Below are 20,651 nucleotides of genomic sequence, written 5' to 3' on the forward strand. Positions count from 1 at the left end.
TTTGTTCATCTCTCCATTCTATTGCTTGGTTTAAGTGAAATGTTGCTTCTAATCTATGGTTTTTTTCAGGTTAAAAAGCTAGGCATTGTAAAGTTTCAACACCCTACTTTGTGAAAATTAAACTCACCAAAAAATTAGGTTTTATGAATGCAAATCATAGGTAATTAGCCTTGACCTTAGGATAATGTAGGTTCATTTCTTGCTAGTCCTAGATTCTTAGTGATAGTCGTAATATTCCATTCATTTTTTTCACGACCTAGGGCTATGATTAGGCTTTAATCTTTTTTAGTCCAATTGCCATAAATATCTCATAAAGGAAGCAATAAAAATGTGCTAAAAAATGAACCATGAAGCAAAGAAGTGTCCAAAAAAGTAGCAAAAATGCTACTAAGGCACATGAAAATAAAAATTATATGTTATGTTGTGTCTATGTGAGGCCTAGCGCCTTATTGACACTTGGTAGGCGAGGGGAATCACTTTGGCTCGCTTGGTCAAAGCCCTAAACCGATGCCCTCGGTTGATAGGGGTTAGCCATCGCCTTGGTAAGCTAGTAGGCTTTTGGAACACCTTCTTGAGGGTTCAAGGAGCCGAGAGTCGCACCTAGACTTGCCTTGGGGTGGTAGCCTTGTGATTGTGCTTCAATTTTACAATGAATGACTAAATCAAAACTTCCATGAGCTTCAAAAAAACTTTGACAATATACTAATAGATTAGGAGCTTTTTATAGCTCATAGACATGATAGACTTGAATGATTTATTAAGATTGTTCACATAGTCTTTAGGCTAGTAGGTTTATGAACTTGCATTAGCCTAGGGTCATAATTGATTGCTTGTGTTTCATGCATAAAACTGAAATTTCAAGTGGTTTAATCTTCACAATAGTTTGAGTATTTTTTGCTTTATGTTGTCTAGTTTTTGACTATGATTAACCCATCTTTTAGAAGCAAAAAATCACTTTGCATGATTGTTCATTTATGCTTCATGTTTATTCATTTTTGGTGGCCTTTGATACTCATTACTTGTTCTTATGTTTTGCAGCTCAACATTTCTTCCTTGGACTTGCTTTCTACCATGTCACCATGTCTTGCTTCACCGGCACACGAGGACGTGCGCTAAATTAGGAAGGGGGGAATGTTAGCAGCGGCTAACACAGGCTACACCATTTATGCACCAAGTTGTGGATGTGCCATAGTGCACGGTGTTTACTTTTCATTGTATAGGGCTTGGGCTCATTTAGGAGTTCCAAAGTTGTATGAGTCTAGGCTAGAGAGCTCACTTTATCCCATAGTTGAAGGGTTTGAGGCCCAAAACTATAAAAGAGCCCTATGCTTAATGAGAGGTCATTCTTGAGTGGTCCTTTTGAGAACTCTCTCCCTAGAGGAGGTCTTGATGGCCTAGCCTTTGAGCTTAATGCCCATGCTTAGAAGGCTAGTGCTAATCACATGTAATTAGTGTAATTCTCTCTTAATTAATCTAGTCTTCATTATGTTGTCAATCATGTTTATCTACTTTCCTTCGTTGTTTTTGAAGTGTTTGATCTTCTCTAATCTAACTCTTACTTATGCTAAGCTATCCGATTAGTGGAGTCCTTATCTAACTCTCTCGATTAAGCGGAGTGGGCGTACTCGTGATTGAGGATTAGAGTTGTCCTCTAATGGTGTGCTTGTGTGTGTGTAGGTTTAAGAAGCCTTGAGCTTAATTTGATTATGTGTGACTTGATTTGGACACCATGATTGGCATGGTTGGGGTGGCCGACTTGAATGCGATCTTGTGTGCTTAATCGTCAATGCATGTAATTAGAGTTGTGCTTGAGAGATTCCAAGATTAGTGTGTTTCACTTCGTTGCTTGATGTGTGTAGATGATTGCTTGAATTGATGCTTGATGTGCGATTAGCATTAGTTGTTTGGGATGATTTCTATTTGCATTGGAGGATGCACGCTATTGAATCCTCTCAATCTTTGCATCCGATGACGCTCTCGCACATTCTTTGTGTGATGCCTCCAAGCCCTAGCCGGGTCATGCTCTCTCTCTCCGGATTGATAGATTTGTGGGAGATTGCCTATGCTATGGCGAGCCTCCAACATTGGCGCCGCTGCCGGGGAGAGAGTTGAGCCAGCAGAGGATCACACCCACATTTTTGCTCACACCCATCATTTTGTAACCATTGATTGTAATAAATGTCTTTCCGACATTAATTTTGATTTGAGCCATTCATTAAGTAACGGGACTCAATTGAGTTTCCAGCTTGTAATCCCGAAGTAATTTCACCTGTTGATGTAAATAATTAGAGATATTCTCACCTCCAAGGCTGAGGTATATAAGCCAAAGTTTTTGTAACCTAAGGAGATTCAATTATTAATCAAAGTGAGTTTTTGAGCGCCGTGACTGTGTCTGAGAGAGAGAGAGAGAGAGAGAGAGAGAGAGAGAGAGAGAGAGAGAGAGAGAGAGAGAGAGAGAGAGAGAGAGAGAGAGTCTTATCTTCTTGCTACGCGAGCTACGGGGCCGCCATTGGAGAAGCGACACCGCCATTGTGTTAGCAACGGTGAGAGCTACGCATAGATATCAAGAGTGCGCACTATCGGCTTCTATGTGTGGTAAGTTCCTACGAGCTTCGGTGTGAGTTTTCTTCCAACTCGTGTGTCGGAATAGAGCGTGCAGCATATCTATAGAACCACAACGAGTAGAGCTACGCATTAGTACCATCGGGGTCAAGTTTCGGTCACATGTATTTTTCGGCCTGTCTTCATACGCGTTTGCCGCACGGAGTGGTTATAGGTTGATTTTGCAGTTCAAGTCTTTAGGGTGTTGTTCTTACCTAGTGTATAGACTTCCCCTTGAGTTTGAGATCGATTCAATGATTCTAGATCCTGTTTCGTATAGCATTCGTTCGTAGTACGGATTTCAGTCACTTGCGTGTTTTAGAACTTAGATTTGATTTCCTTAGTAGTGATTGTCATTAGAAGGTCGAGTAGGTGATTTGACACCCACCTAGTTGTTTCCATGCGCCTGCGGGTCAAGCTCCGTCCTCGTCTGACAAATTTTGTTGTTGGTTGAGTTCTCGTATTTAGCTCCGCTAGCGGCGTAACCGCCTTAACATTTGGCGCCACTGCCGGGGACGAGAGCCCTAAGTAGGTGACCTTAGACTAATCCTACGAGGTGAGTCGTATAAACTACTTTGTATACTTTAGTTAGAAAAGATCTAGGAGTGGTGGACTCCGAAGGTCTCGAGAGATACTAGGAAGTGGGGTATTCCTGGTCTTCCGTGTTGACAGTATTTTAGTTTAGCTTAGATTAGATTGTTTTTTGATGGTGTTTAAGTGGTTGTTGACATAAAAAGCATTTGCTACTCCTTGTGTGGTAGTAAATCTCTTTATATTTTCAATTGCAAAAATCCATTTTATGATTAGAAGTAGCTTAGGTAGGGCCTGATTTGATCCTGATCTAGAGCTATCAATTGGTGTTTCTATTTGCTTGATGTGTTTGATTGCATGTTAGATCACTGAAAAAGTCGCTTTGGTAGTGAAATATGCAATAAAAACAAGTCCAGAAAATTTTTCTGTGTAACTGATTGTTGCTGAGCACTTGAAAGAGCTATTGGAAGAGTTCTGTGCTGAAAAACTGGAAATCTGCAACTTTAGACATCATACGCGTATGATGTCTTAGGACCTAAACAGAGACTAAAATTGAAAATTTGACATTGCCAGAGTGTTTAGAAGGGGGGTTTTACCCTAAGATCAACTTAAAACAAGAGCATTAACACTCAAAGAAACCAAAAAAGACAAGTCAGAGTCCAAGAAACGCAAAGAATAGGAAATTTTGGATTCAAATCTTGTTTTTACATTCAACCTGACAAAAACACTTGAAACTCAATTATAAACATTGGAAGAAGGCTTAAAACCAAAAATAGTCAAAATCTGGACAAAAGACATCATACGCGTATAATGTCTTTTGGCACATCCACTGCTTATTTTTGATATCTGACTTGACAAGATTGTTACAGGCACTGTAGGAAGCATAAATATCAAGTTTGGACCCAAAATGATGAAAAAGACATCATACGCGTATGATGTCTTTGACCTAATTTTGGACATATTTTGATACTTTGCTAACATAGATCCATTGTAATAGCTGTCTAGAGGTTATATTTCAAGTTTCATCCCATTTGGATCACAATTGACCCAAAAAACAAGTCAAAAGCGGAAAATTGCCAAGAAAAGCCTAAATTAGCTATAACTTGCTCAAACAGAGTTCAAACTGAATTTTGTGAGTGAACAGAGCATAAAGGGGCCACTGAGAGTGAGCATAACCAAAATAGTCAAAATCTGTGAAAAAAGACATCATACGCGTATAATGTCTTTTTCAGCATAACAGCAACAAAATTCTCACTTGATGAAACAGAAGTTGTCCAACTGACAAGATTAAACAATTGACCAAGTATCACTCAGTTTGGATCAATTCTAACCACAAAAACTTGGGGAAAACAAATTGCCGAGACGGAAAAGTTACAGTCCTTTAGGGGAATTGATGAATTTGAGATCGGGCAGGAATCTCCAGAATAATCAACCAAAACAAGGGGAACCAGCAAGTGCCATATCAACCGAGGGAAGTGTAAACCAAAGTTGGGTGCAACCATTAGAGCCGATCTTTGAAGGAAGTGTCTCTGATACTTCTTCGGAGAGATCTTATGAGATTTTCACCGAAAACTTGGAACACTTGAACCTGAACAACAGAGAAAATATGGCAGCAAGATCATCAAACCCTTCCGCCACCATAAAGCTATTGTTCATAAAATACCAGTACGACAATGAGCAAGGTGCCAAGATCTACAAAGATGGAATGGACCCCTATTGTGTAAAGATAGAAGATAGACCTAGTGAGTTCAAGGACTTAGTGCCTGTGAGCTATAGCGGAGATAGATATCTAGATGACGAGGGTACCATGTACTTGGTAGTCCTAAACCCTAACATTGTGGACAAGTGGGGATTGATGGGCACCAAAGCCAAAATAGATGAAGAACTCGAGGAGAAAGCACCAATAATGAACTTCCCTAATGCGAGGTTAAGAAGAGAGAATGAAACTACAAGGATCAACACTGATAACATCTATGTGGGGCTGTACAAATATAATAATGGGGAGCAAGATCTCTATTATAGATGTGAAGAACCCTACACCGGAGAGTTGACAGACCAAAAAAGACTTTATGTCTTTACCTACACAAAGGGATCGGAAGTGAAAATTGCCGCTTACGATAAGTATGGCAGGCAATACTCAACAATGGGCAAGAAAGAATTAGAAGGATATACATACTTTGGGGGACCACTACATCAGTATTATGTTACTTCTAGCTCACATAGACCAGCACCAACAACTGGAGTGCAAAACTCAATGACAACAGGAGGACAAAGAACTCAGGTTGCTGACTCTTTCAGTCAACCTTGGGACTCGAAGCTCGGACCAATGGGATCATTACATTCCAGAGAGTCAATGGAGACGAATCGAGGTAGTGCAGTTCCAATCCCCACCTATACCACGCCAGGTCCAAGGTTTGAAGCGGAACCATCACATTTACCTCCTAGTAGTAGATTCAGGGCGGGGAACCGACAAGGGTAACCCATGAAGTCCGTGATGCTAGAGAAAGCTTTAGCCGGGACACAGGAGCAATGAGACTGGTAGCAGACCATAGACGTATGAGACCATCTCAAGTAGCCAAGTGTATGCCAAAGAAGTATGGTGGTTCAGGAGATCCGTATGCACATGTGTCACTCTTTAAGCAAGTCTTAAGAGCTGAGCAGATAACAGATTTCCATACACAATACGAGGGATTTGGTCTTACTCTAGAAGGTACTGCATTGACATGGTTTCAACCAATGAACATTGGGGGATTCCATGACATTGACCATTTGCTAAGAGAGTTTGCTGAGGAATTCTCAAAACGAGGGATTAAGCACAATACGGTCTCACAAATATATGCTTTTAAACAGAGAGAACACGAAAAAGTGAAGGAAGCTTCACTTCGCTTCAAACAATACATTGAGAGATGTCCAGTACGTGAACGACCACAAGATGACAGACTATCTGTTCTCTTTATTGAGGGACTGAGGAACGACACTCTCAAGAAGGACTTGCACTTGAAAGCTTGTACAAGTTTCGAGCAAGTAACGAGAGAGGCATTGTACTTAGTGGATAACTGTACGGTTTATGGAGAGGTGTCAGCGGATACAGATTTTGCATCCAGTAGCTCCTCCTCCGTAGCGAGCGAGACTACCACTAAAAAGAATGTTCAAACAACAACCATGCCAAATGTAGAGCAAATGATAGAAGATGCTCTAAAAAGGATGGCACCATACCAAAAACCATTGCCAAAAACACTGAAATGGTGTGCTATTGAACAAAAATGGACAAATCATCCAACAGAGGAGTGCTATTACAACAAAGGGTATGTAAGGGAGCGCCAGTATGCACCTCCTGCTCAATTAGCACCACCTCAGATACATCCAGTACCTCGATACCCAACGGGAAATGTACCAGGACCTATGGGGATAGAAAGACCGCAACCGGTATTGGGACAACAACCACCTTTACCAGGAGCAAGACCAGTGGGCATTAGATATGCACCAACCTTAGAGAATCAGGAAGAACAAGCCTTAGTGCCTGTTCAAGCCTATTATGAAGAATCGGGTGCACACATGTCTCCGACAGTGTATTACCCACCAGAAGAACCCAAACAACCAGAACCATGGGGCATGATTGGGAATGTTGGAATACCAACAATTACAAGTGCTTTTGATGAAGAGAGATACAATTTGGACGCAAGAACATTGATGTTCATAGCTCATGGAGGGTTAACAGGACAAAGACCATCCTATCCACAAAGGACGAATCAAATGGGACCAAGACCAGGACTAGGACCCTGTTACAAGTGTGGAGGTGACCATCTGATGAATGTTTACCCACATACGGAAATCATTAGAATTAACGCTTATTGCACTGAGTGTGGGGTTACTCACTTCATTGAGGATTGTTCAAAGAATCCAAACAAAGTGCAAAAGACGACATTGAATATGCTAGAAACTATTCCTACCAGCAGTGGGTCTGAAAATGAAACTCTGATACCAACGCAAGTTGTTACTAGAGCTCAAGCTAAGAAAACCACTAGAGAACCTGAGAATGGAAAGTTAGCGACTGAAGTGGTTAGTCAAGGACGCGGAGTCAGAAAAACACATGGAAAGCTAGAAAAGCACGCATGAAGTTGAGAAAAGAACGTGAAGACGCTATTCTAGCTGAGGAACTAAAGCAAACTAAAGCTAGATTAGAAAAACTTGAGAGTCAAAACGGGAAACGAGAGATGAGCCCGGAAAGAACGAAACAAAAGAGTATCAAAGAAACAACGAGCTTAAGCTCAGGGGGATCAGTGCTAGTCGACAAAGTACACGAACCATTGGACGCACTGATGAGAGCTTACGAAGCTAGGTTAAAGAATAACCAAACACAAGAACAGAGGTGGATGACATACCCAAACGCGGAATTGGAAAAGCAGAGACTTGAAATGTGCCAGAGAATGATCGAGACTGCACAAGCCTTATTAGAACCACCAAAAGAAACAATGAATTGTGGAAAGGAAAACCCAATTCAGCAAGAGACTATCGTTTCACGGGTAGCTGAAAAGACTCCTAGTGCACAAAAGCCTGAAGATACACAAAAGGATGACCGCATAGTATTGAACACAACCGATCAGGAGATAGAGAGTTTTCATCCAGTCATACAGAGGATTTACGAAAAATATGAGGATTACAATGAATTTTGGAAACAAGTGAGAGAGGCAAACTTTGCAAACGAGCTAAGTTGCCAAGCTAATCAGACAAATTGGGAAAAGGACATCAGGAATCCTCCCATAGTGGAATTTGAGGCAGGATCTCAAGTGGACTTGGATCTGCAATCTTACTGGGGAGATGGGGGCTCTGTTAGAACAATGGAGAGCAAACCTCATTCACTGAAAACCTTACCTTCATACTTAGGAGAGTATGAAGCAAAATCCGAGATTAGAGCACTTCCCTCACGAAAAATCTCATCAGAAAAAGTCATGGACTCGCAGGGATTGATAGAGATTTTGTCAACACCAGTGACATGCACTATCACTCTAGCTGAGCTTTTGAGGCTAAGACCACATATGTGGACCACTGTAGGAAAATGCTTGGAGAAATTCAGGATAAAAGATCCAACATCGAGATTGCAAGAGAGCATTGAGGAGCTGAGCAAGCCACAAAAGAACGCTAAGCCTGTACCCTTAAACAAGGTCGGAGAGTATTGTGAAGGTGAAGAGGGGAATACAACCTTACCAGTTGAATTCCAAGGAGTGAACACAATGGCAATACTAGACAGCGGAGCTGGGGTAGCCATAGCTACAAAAGAAATCTGGAAAAAATGGGGGAAACCAGCAATAAGGAAGACTAGGTTGAAACTCCAATTAGCAGATGGACACATAGAGAAACCTATGGGGTTATTAGAGAAAGTTGTAGTGACTTCTTGCGGCATTGAATACGAACATACTTTTGCTATTGTCGATTTTTCCAAGGAGAATAACTATGATATCATATTGGAAAGACCATTCATGAGACATTTGAAAATGGTCCAAGATTGGGGCTACGATCACATATACTTGAGAAATATGGAAACCACTACACGTGTGAACCTAAAAGACCATAGCTACAAAGATGTGAACCGAACACCGGTGGAGGAGTTTGATTCAGCTACTTTGGCGGGATCCGAACTTCCAGCTTGGTTAGGTAAACCCAAGGAGTTATGGATGTGTGGAGCTTCGAAATGTGGAAGTCTGAAATGAGAAGAATGTGTTTTAGAAAGGGCTATCGAAGACGAAACTTATGTAGGAGAACCCTTTCCAGAGGACACGTTTGAACCATTAGAATGGACACACATTCTAGCAACCCTAGATGTTTGTGCAATTCCGGATGGTCCCACAACGAAATTTTGCGACAAGGACGGGTACGACGTGGTTCCGTATTTCATGTTGAGAACTGTACTCGAAAAAGAAGCTGAAAAGAACGATACACTGGAAAAGGAAGATGAAGAAGAGGTGTTTCACGTCATTCCCAATCATCCAGAGTGGGGAAATGAAGCAGACAACGAGTCAACGGACAATTCAAGCGGAAACGAAGAAACTATAACGGATGTCCGATTTTATGATTTTCCGAACCAAACTAAACAACGCCAGAAACACTGTAGAGCAAAGAAAAAACCAAAAGGGGTTAGAACCAATCCGATGCTTAGAATAAGAGGAAAAAATCAATTCCTAATGCTAGTAAAGGCTGAAGATTGTGTTAAGGATAAGATTTCTGGAAGAATGAGAGGCAGTGATCAAAAGAGCTTACGAAAAGACAAAAGAGGCTCAAGAAATCAAGTTCAAAAGAATGGAACGAAAACTGAAACAGAAAAATCAGAAAAGAACAAGCGCAACAGAGAATACACGGAGTCCAAGTTAGAACGTAGAAACAAGTACCGAGAGCTCAAGAAAACTCTGAAGGAAGTTTGGACGACAGAAATTGAGAGTGGAGAGGACGAAAACGTCAAAATCAAGGAAAACATGGATGTTGCCTCTCACTATAGGAAATTCACAATAGAGGATAGGAAGGTGATATTAACCCCACCTATTCGAGAGAGGAAGGAGAACGAATCTTATGACGGACCGGAGGATGCAAAAAAAATTGATTTAGCAGCTCCAGGTGAGACGCCTAGACTGGTGTACATAGCCACAGATTTGTCTCCAAGCGAGGAAGAGAGACTTTTGAGTCTTCTCAGAGAGTATAGGGATGTGTTTGCATGGTCTTATAAGGATTTAAAGGGAGTTGACCCATCGATATGCCAACACTCAATCCCACTGAAACAAGACGCAAAGCCTAGCAGACAGAGACCATACAATATAATGATACTTTTGCTAATCAAGGAGGAGATAGATAAGCTAATGGAAGCTGAATTCATATACGAGATTGAACACACTGATTGGGTATCTCCGATTGTGGTAGTACCTAAGAAGAACGGAAAACTCCGAGTGTGTGTCAACTTAAAGAAAGTGAATGCTGCAACAATCAGGGACAATTATCCCCTGCCGATAACTGATCATGTTCTAGAGCGTGTATCAGGGAAAACAACATACTCCTTTCTTGATCGTTTTTCAGGATATAACCAGCTAGCCATAGCACTAGAAGATCAACATAAAACAGCTTTTGCAACGGAGTGGGGAATTTATGCTTATCGGGTTATGCGTTTTGGTCTAACCAATGCTCCCGCAACCTTCCAGAGGCTGATGACGCATGCTTTCAAAGAATACTTAAGGCTGTTTCTCGAAATATACATGGATGACTTATGTGTACATTCTCTACTGAGAGATGAGCATCTAGAACACCTAAGAAAAGTATTTGAGAAATGTAGGACATATCGCATTTGTCTCAATCCTGAGAAATGTGTGTTTATGGTCCGACAGGGCAGAATTCTGGGACATATTGTCTCACAAAACGGAATATCCACGGATTTAGAGAAGATAAAAGTTATAGTGGATATGCCTAGACCAACCAATGCGAAACAAGTACAGAGCTTTATGGGACATTGCGGATATTATAGACGATTCATTTACATGTACGCTATAATAGGCCAACCACTTTACAGGCTAATAGTGAACTTTGAATGGACAGAGGAGTGTGAGGAATCATTCAAGAAATTGAAAGAGGCACTCATTACTACTCCAGTCTTGAAATCACCAGATTGGGAGAAGATATTCCATGTGCACATAGATGCTTTTGCATATGCAATAGGATGCATTCTGGCTCAGCCAGAAGAAGGAAACATGGATTTTCCTATCTGTTACGCCAGTCAACAGCTCAACCATGCAGAGAAGAATTACACCACAACAGAGAGAGAGGGATTAGGAATGATATATGCTGTGAAGAAATTTCGGCATTATCTTCTAGCCAACAAGTTTGTGTTTTTTACGGATCACCAAGCCTTGCTCTACCTAGTGAATAAACCATGCAATACCGGGAGAATAGTGAGATGGTTCATTATCTTACTGGAATTCGACTTCACGGTAGTAGTAAAGAAAGGAAAAACACATCTTAGAGCTGATCATCTTTCGCGATTAACGAATAGAGAAGACCCTATAGGGGTAGATGACGACATGCCAGACGCGTACTTGTTCAACATAGAAATGATACCTAAGTGGTCTCAAAATGTCGTTGACCTATTAACCTATGGAGGAGAGTTCGATAGAAGAGAATACAACCTGAAACATATTGCTATTCAGCAATCCAAGAATCTTCAATTGATTGCAGGAAGGTTGTATCAATTGGGAAATGATCATGTTTTACGACTATGCATCAATCCTGAGGAATATAATATATATCTGCGCGAAGCACATGTTCAGGAATGTGCATTTCATTGTTCAAGAAGGAACACATATAGGAATTTGTTACAATTGGGAGTCTATTGGCCAGGAATGAAAGAAAGCGTACATGAATATGTCACTGTATGTATTGTAAAACCGCCAGCCGAGTATTCGACATTATATCAGATAATGATCGCTCCAGAATGGAGTCAGTATATTGTTGAATATCTCACAAATAGAACTTTCCCAGAAGGAACGTCAAAAGCTCGTCAGAAATCTATAGAGACAGAAGCTAGAGATTACGCTTTAATAGGAGATCAACTCTATAAGAGAGGTAAAGACAACCAGCTTGGGATTTGCGCATCAGAGTCTAGATATGTGATAATCCTGGAGCAAGCTCATGGAGGAGTAGGTGGAGGCCATTTCTCAGGTGATAAGACAACAAAACTTGTCTTAGCCGCAGGAATATGGTGGCCAACATTACATATGGACGCTGAGGAATACGTTAAACGGTGTGATGACTGTCAGCGGACCAAAGTACCACTTAAAAGAGATGATATGCCGCTTAGACCAATGATGGGGGCAAGAGCTTTTGTAAAATGGGGGATTGATTATGTCGGACCCATTTCACCTCCTGCATATAAGACTCATGCACAATACATCATTGTGGCTACAGACTATCTAACAAAGTGGGTCGAAGCAAAGGCAACTCAAAAAGCAAATGCCAGGACCACGGCACAATTTCTATATGAATACGTCTTTGTACGATATGGATTGCCAATAGAAATTGTGAGTGATCGAGGCACACATTTCATAAATGAAGTGATAGAGATCCTTCTAGATGAATTCATGGTAATCCATAGGAAATCAGCCCCGTATCATCCACAAGCAAACGGACAAGCTGAAGCAACAAACAAAACCATATGCACGGTCCTTACGAAGATTGTATCTGAGTCGAGAACTGACTAGGACCAGAAGTTGCATTCAACATTATGGGCATATAGGGTAGCATATAAAACATCAATAGGAACGACCCCATATAACATGGTTTTTGGGCTAAATGCTATCTTGCCAATAGAATTCTTGATTTCAACCTTAAGGGTGGCTAAGGATCTAGAATGGACAGGGCACGAGCTCTCTGATAGATTAGATGACCTGGAAAAGCTAGATGAGCTTCGCCTAAAAGCAGTAGCTTCCATCTACGCTAAAAAAAGGCGACAAAAGGAATTTTTTGATAAGCATGTGCGGACTAAAGAGTTTAAAGTTAGGGACTATGTCCTAGTTTACACTCTGAAACAGCATACTAAGAAGCTTAAAAAGCGAGGGATGGGACCTCTGGTGATTAAAGATCTATCACCAAGTGGAGCCGTCAAGCTTGCTACATTAGACGGAGAAGAAATGCCCAATCGGATTAGTGGATGCAGAGTGAAAAAGTATCTGTTGCCGCTAACACAAGACATGCTTCTCAAAATACATCAAGAAAAGCTGCGTGTCCAGAAAAAGAAAAAGATTGAGGAGGAAGCGCAAGCCGAGGCGAAGGAAAGAATGGAGAAAAGAAGACTACTGCGTCAGAAACAGCGCAATGAAGGAGCAATACGAATAAACGCAGTTAGTATAACAGAAATGGGGAATGACAAAGAAGAACCCATCATTGAATGCAAAGAAGGAACCAACCAAATCAAAGCCAGAGCACTATTGGATTCAGGAGCTCAAGCTAACCTACTTTCACTCAGTTTGTATAGACAATTGACAAATGACACTAAACTACAAACTGCCAAGCAAGAGTTAAAGAGTTACTCTGAGAATTCAATCAAAACTGTCGGATGCACAGTTTTACATATACAGATTAACCAATATGTGTATCCTCATATGTTTTACGTGGTTGAAGACCAAGCTACACAACATCCATTATTGCTAGGACAACCATGGCAGAAGCAATATAATGCAATGATTGACTGGAGTTCTAATTCAGTGTTTATTAAATACGAAGGTGAAAGTCAATCAGTTAAGTTCACCAAAGGAGAAGAGCCAACTCCAAAGGACGAATCCAAAGACAAAGATAAACAACAACCAGAGAAAAAGAAGAAGATATGGCAACCAAAAGTTTCTATACAACCGGATTACTCTTCGACGAGGAATTCTCAACAGTGGATAAGGAAGACAAGCAATAATATAACAGCTCAACCTTGGAAAACAACGGAGTCAAAGTTGGTATGGAGACCAAAAAAGGCTGTGCTAGAGAACAAAAAGGTGGAAAACAGAGTCTTCAATACCAGACAACAGAGTGATTCCAGACAATCCAGGACAGTGAAACAGATCTGGATTCTAAAGAAGTTCATGACGGCACAAAGCTATAGCAAGCAAATTTGGATCCCAAAGATTTGTAAAAAGGAACTCCCTTCAATACAATCAACGGAAACTCCTAGGTATTTCAAGGCGAGGAAATCAACACACAGAACAAACCAGGTTTGGGTCGCAAAGAGTTTGTGGCAAGCACAAGCAAAGCGGAAGCAGATTTGGATTGTGAAAAAAGACAACAAGGTAATGAAGAATCCATCTACTGATTCTACTACCGAAGTGCCAAAACCAACCCAAAACCCGACCACCAATCCTTCAATCAAACAAAGAGCAGCTTTATTGGAAAGACTGTTGTATCATCGCTCTACAATTGCATTGGGAACTTATGACCAAAACAACTACAATGCTTCACCCACAGACACTTCATAGTCGTCCGGGAGGACTCAGACTAGGAGGGGGGGAGGTATACAAGAGCTACAAAGCAGCTACAAGCGGGAAAAACAAAGAAAAACAAAAATTATATTACAAGGGAAGTGTCTTACATGATTTTGCAATTTTTTTATGTTTGATTGCGGATATTGATAATATTTATGCCCTTATATACCTTGTTTTGCAACAAGAAGAGATCAAATGATGAATTTGGGGTCTCTAGATGTGTAAATATCACTAAATAAGAGTGTTTTTGGAGCTAAAAAGTGGAAAAAAGTGGTAATCCAAGTCCAAAAATCACAAAGAAGTGTATATTCATATACACAGGGTTACCAGCTATTTATCGTGTATGTTTGGAATTTTTTGGCTTCAATTTACTATTTTCCTTTATTTTTTATGATTTTCTTAACAAAAATAAAAGAAAAATAAAAAAGCAGGTGAAATGAGATCGGAAAAAAGAAAAGAATAGACGGCGATGATCCTAATGACAAGGGCAACCCATGGTAAAAATGGGGTACAATTCTGAAAAAGTTGCGGAAAGCCCGAAATGACAGAATTTTGGCAAAGTGGACGGATTTCTCAGAAACAGGTCAAACGGAGTCCAAATTGAGAAATTTCAAATCCTAAAGTGCATTTCACGACGAGATAGGAGCACATGTCAAATTTGGTAACAAGTGATCCGGGAAGCCCGAAGTTAAGTATTTTTCACTTCACTATCAAGCTCATTTCCACTATTACCTTCTTGGAGAGAGCAAAGAGCACACAGGAGCATCCGACCTTCTACCGCCATCTACGACTTCTACGAGAGCTCAGAGGACACCAGACATGAGAGGTAGACTCGTTTCCATAAGCTTTTGATGCTTATCGTTAACTTTTGTCGCGAAAACTCACCAAAACCAAGAAACAAGAGCAGACGGGGGATGGGGAAGAACGCTAGGTAGGGGCACAACCGCCTAACCAAACTTTGCAAGAACTTAGAGGTGGGTTACCCTAGTATAGGAGATGAGTTTCTAGCACTCAAAGCTCGAGAAAGAACGACTGGAAAAACCCTAGGTCAACAGAGCCTGCAAGAGGCAAACAGAAAAAAGTTGTCGGAACGACACAAAACTTCTCAGGAAGCTTAACAACATCGAGAGCAATGCAACCTTGGAGTATCTCCGAGTTTGAATCACCAAAAGTAGGTCGGAACAACCGATTCGGCGGCGGACACACAAAGCGTCATTTTGGCATAACTGCTAAAATTGACGACCAAATGACATGAAACTTCACGAGCAGTTTCAACTATACATGGATGACTTATGTTTGCAAGCAAAACCCAAAAGAAAGCTGATTCACTTACCGATGGTGAAAAAGACGCTTTCGAGCAACCAAATGGATAAAGATGGAGAACGGGGAGCCAAAGTCAAGTCCAACCAACTGGATGGCTTCACAACATATCCAATGAGCTGGAAATGCAACTCTCAAGAAGAAAAGTTGAAGAAATTCAACTCCAAGACAAAAAGACGACTTCGGAGACTGAAATGCCTATAAGGGGGCTTTTTAGCTAAACTGATGACTTTTTAAGTTGAAAACTAGTTAGCAGGGCTTAGGGCACTAGCACAAAGCATTCTTTGCACAAAAAGACCAACATTTCAAGAAAAGACATCATACGCGTATGATGTCTCACAGCATGATTTTCACATCCATTTCAACATTTGAGTGCATAGCCTCATTCCACACGTTAATCATATCCTATGAACCAAGTATCATGAGAATTGGAGTTAGAAAACCCAAGGAAAGCCAAAAAGACGCAAAGTAGGCCATAAAATTGATTTTTGGTCCTAATTTTGTCAAAATAACTCCAAGCTCATTGAAACTTTGTAGGATTGTTGATTAACACATCTACAAGCTATCTGGAACCAAAAAGCACCATTTTGACACAAAAGACATCATACGCGTATAATGTCTATTTGCACTTACAGAGCCAAAAATGCTCATTTGTCATCATACATCCATTATATATATCTAATACATGCTACATATGAAGTTTGGAACCATTTGGTCAAGTGGATCACCCCATTAGCCCAATTAAGAGAAAATCCTTCATACAAAGCCTATTTTTGTCCCAAATCCAACATATTCAAGTCCAAACCAAGATTTGAGTATAAACAGTCCTTCACTAGCACATGGAGAGTCCACAGAACCAATCCCATGAAAAATTGATGAAAAAGACATCATACGCGTATGATGTCTCCAGAGCCATTTTTAGCCCAAATTCTATCCAAACTTGATAAATCCACTGAATAAGCCTATCTAAAGCCAAAACCAAGCTTATAGAGAAAATTGGTCAAAAAATGCACTAAAAGACATCATACGCGTATGATGTCTCACTATGTGATTTTGGCACCTCAGGGCTTCAACCACCAAACAGAAGTGTTCTACATGCCATTTGAAAGTAATCCACCAAGTTTTACCCAATTTGGATCATAAAATCCAATTCCCTTTCAAAATTTTGCCAAGAGCCTGAACCGGACTAAACTGGCCAAAACTTGACCAAATGGGATCCAAACTCAAATCCAAGCATATGATACTCATGTATACACTATCAGCTACAAGCACAACCAATATGAAGTCATTTTGACACAAAAGACATCATACGCGTATGATGTCTCCAGCATGATTTTGAGCCCAGTTTGCATATTTTTTCACCTACATTGCATCCTTAGGCCCTGAATAGCTCATGTTTCAATTTTCAAGTCATTTGAATAGTTAAAAGCTTCATTTCGGCTTTCAGTACTAAAAAGACGCTAACTTCTGAAATTGGAGTTACAGGATCCATGGATTCCGCTAAGTCATCGGCAACTAAGAGAAAAAGACCAACCATCAAGGACGCTCTTGCAGAAGCAGAACCTTTTGATATTCCAACAGAAACCCTAAAGCCAACCAAGACTTGGGTGGAGGAAGCAGTACTAGAAAAAGAGGGAATAAAGATCTACCAGGGGACTTTCAGAGATCCTCAAGGGCAATCGGTCGATGTACCTATGATCCCATGAGAATTAGTGGATTATAGCAGATCAGAGAACATCAGCAGATACCTAGAAAAGGCTGACTTACACAGGTTCTTCACCTCGAGACCATCAGGTGTAGACACAAGAAGAGTGTATGAGTTGGCAACATCCATTCAGAAGGATGGGAAAGCCACGTTGACAGCCATGGATGGAGAAACAGTTGAAGTACAGATCACTCCACAGCTCATTGCAGATGCATTGAAGCTGCACAACAAAGGGAGTTCTGTCAGAGAAAGAAGGGAGGCCATAGAGGTCTATGGATCAAAGAAACAAAATACAACCTACGGAGATATGGCAGATCAACGAGCTGCAACCCTTTGCCGATTATACAACCAGTTTTTCCATGTGTGCAGTAAAAGACCGCAGAAGTATACTACACCACCCCATGCCATTGCGACTACCATCACATGGGCATTGAAGAGCAACATGCCAAAAGAGGTGAATTATGCTCAATACATCCACGAGCAAGTAATCGCCATGCACAACCAGAAGCCAAAGTATATAGGAGGAGCTGAAGTTCTGACAAGAATAGCTTATGAAGCTATTGGAGCCAGAGATCAAGGGCCACGGGTCCCCTCCCAGAATGAGTGGCTTAGAGAAGCCGATGAGGAGGAAGAACAGCAAGAAGTATCCAAGAGGGCGTCCACAAGAGCACGCCGAAAACTAGAAATAGTTTCAGAACCTGAAGAGGCTGTGGACGAGCCGCTCAAGAAGAAAGTGAAGAAGAAGGCCGATCCCAAGCAAACCAAAAGTCAAAAAGCCGCAAGAATGGAAAGGCTGGTAGAGCAGTTTAGAGCGGAAAGAGCTCTAAAGGGGGACTTTGAAGAAATGTGGGTGCCAGACCCCACTAAAGTCGGAACCAGCTCAGCCAGGCCACATGTTGATCAATATGATCAATATATTAGAGCTTATGAGGAGTCGGAGGCCATACTGGAGCAGCAACCTGTCGAGCCTTATACTGAAGAGGAAGTACAGCTTTTAAAAGCTGAGCTGCAAAAGGACGACAAGGGGAAGAAGAAAGTAGATGAGTCTACTGAACCTCAAGAGAAAGACGGGCAAGCAAACAAAGGGAAAGCCAAGATGACTGAGGACAATCAGCCCTCTTTTACTATTGTACCAAGCCCGAAGAAGATGGAAATTATTGTGGAGGAAACCACAATAGAAATAGAAACAGAAATTATGGAAAAGCTGGAGGCCGGGACCAAGGAAAAGGAGATAGATCCAGTTCAGCAAAAGAAAGATGATTATGAGGATCTGGTAGCGATCGGATACAGTGAAGAAGAGGCCCTGGAGGCAGTTTATGGGATATCCCTACGGAAACAAGATGATCGGAAAGGGACGAAGCAAAAGACAAAGGGTACAATGGAGAGTAAGAGAAAATGGACGAGCCGAAGCCATTGGAGGTGGTGGCAGAAAGAGCTGTCAAGTTGACAGATGAAGATGAAAAAGACATGCACATGGTGCGTGAACTGCTCAGCAAGATTAAAGAAAGATCCAGAGCAAAGGAAGTAGCACTTGAGACAGCAAAACAAAAGGAAGCAGAGTTGCAGAAGAAGTTAGAGAATGCTATGACTGAATCTGAAAGTCATAAAGCATCACTCTACGACGCAGAAAACGAGAGAGACGGCTTGATACTCCAACTAGCCGAAGCTTCAAGAGAGGTAACAAGTTCACAGGAAGCAAAGGAGCGAATAGAAGATGAGCTGGAGGCAGCCAAGGATGAGCTCATTGAGCTAAGGGAAAGAGTCGAACTTCAAGAAAGGACAATCATGAGACTCAGGACCAACCCTAGAGCTAGCAGAGCAGGAACAGAACAAGAGGGAGCCCTCGTACCAGCTCTGGAAGATCAGGTCAGAAGTTTGCAAAGAGAGCTAAGGTTAGAGCAAGTGCAAAGATTGCACATGGCGCAGGGATCATTGGCTGCAGAGGAGAGGCTCACATCAGAAAACCAAACACTAAGGACAGAAAATGAGGCCCTCCGCAAACAGCTCCAAGACCTCCAAGAGCAACAAAGAAGAGAAACAGAGCCACCACAAGAAGAAGCAGGAGGAGCAGCTATAGAGCTACCAGAAACTGGAGAGGCAACCACAATTGAAGATCCAGCCCCAGTTCAAGAAGTGGCCTCGACTTCAGGAATCTCTGAAGAAGAAGAACAAAGGCTCCAGGACCAAATAGAAAAGTCAACAGAGGAAAGTGCCAAGGCGGAAATGGAATGGGAAAGGAGACTCCTCATCTCCATTAGACTTCAAGGTTTAGACACAAAAGTGCTCCATGAAGAGTGGATGCAACCCAACCTGCCTTTCCCTCTGATGAAATTTGAAGTGATAAAAACGAAAAAGAGAATAGAGGAGGAGCAGTATGTCGCTCTTTACGAAGGCGACATCACAAAGGATGAACAATCAAAGAAGATTGTAGATTCTCAACCTAGATGGAGGAAAGGTTGGCTGAACAAATACCCAGCCTACCTCATCTACTTGGTAGAGGCTCCAAAGGAGATTCGGGAGGATGCAACCTTCTGCCCGGTGCCAAGAGTCAGAAGCTGGAAAGAACATGGCAGGATAGCAGAAAAGAAGCCAAATTGGCTTAATTATCCCAGGATGCCAGGACCAAAGGAAGGAGAGAGAATAGGTAAAGCCTACATGGTGAAAACCCTAACGGGCACCATCAAACTCTTTACTGGCTCTCCTGACCTTTCGTGTCAGATGCTAAAGAAAATCTGCAGGACTCTCTTAGCATGCATCGAAGTGTTCGCGCCAGACAAAGCCACGACCTCGAGTCTACTATCGACGGCCGACACAGTGACGGATATGATGTATGATCTTTCATTGCAGCCATCACCAAAGGTGTTACATCTCTTATACCAAAGAATTATGTTTTTGCCTAGCTTCCACATGCAAACATTCGAAGAAGCTTTCTACACCGGCTTTTTCACTCACGAAAGCAAAATATTCGGCCCAACCTTGACCATCGGCAACCTACGCTATGAATCACATTTGCAGATGCTCAAGACGACAGGACTCTATTGACCAAGCCTAAAAGTCATGTCAGGGACGACATGAACGCGGAGGGGGGGAGTGTTGAGCCAGCAGAGGATCACACCCACATTTTTGCTCACACCCATCATTTTGTAACCATTGATTGTAATAAATGTCTTTCCGACATTAATTTTGATTTGAGCCATTCATTAAGTAACGGGACTCAATTGAGTTTCCAGCTTGTAATCCCGAAGTAATTTCACCTGTTGATGTAAATAATTAGAGATATTCTCACCTCCAAGGCTGAGGTATATAAGCCAAAGTTTTTGTAACCTAAGGAGATTCAATTATTAATCAAAGTGAGTTTTTGAGCGCCGTGACTGTGTCTGAGAGAGAGAGAGAGAGAGAGAGAGAGAGAGAGAGAGAGAGAGAGAGAGAGAGAGAGAGAGAGAGAGAGAGAGAGAGAGAGAGAGAGAGAGAGAGTCTTATCTTCTTGCTACGCGAGCTAC

The sequence above is a fragment of the Adiantum capillus-veneris genome, chromosome 29 (genome assembly GCF_014529385.1).
Source record: "Adiantum capillus-veneris isolate H3 chromosome 29, ASM1452938v2, whole genome shotgun sequence".
Taxonomy (NCBI): Eukaryota; Viridiplantae; Streptophyta; class Polypodiopsida; order Polypodiales; family Pteridaceae; genus Adiantum; species Adiantum capillus-veneris.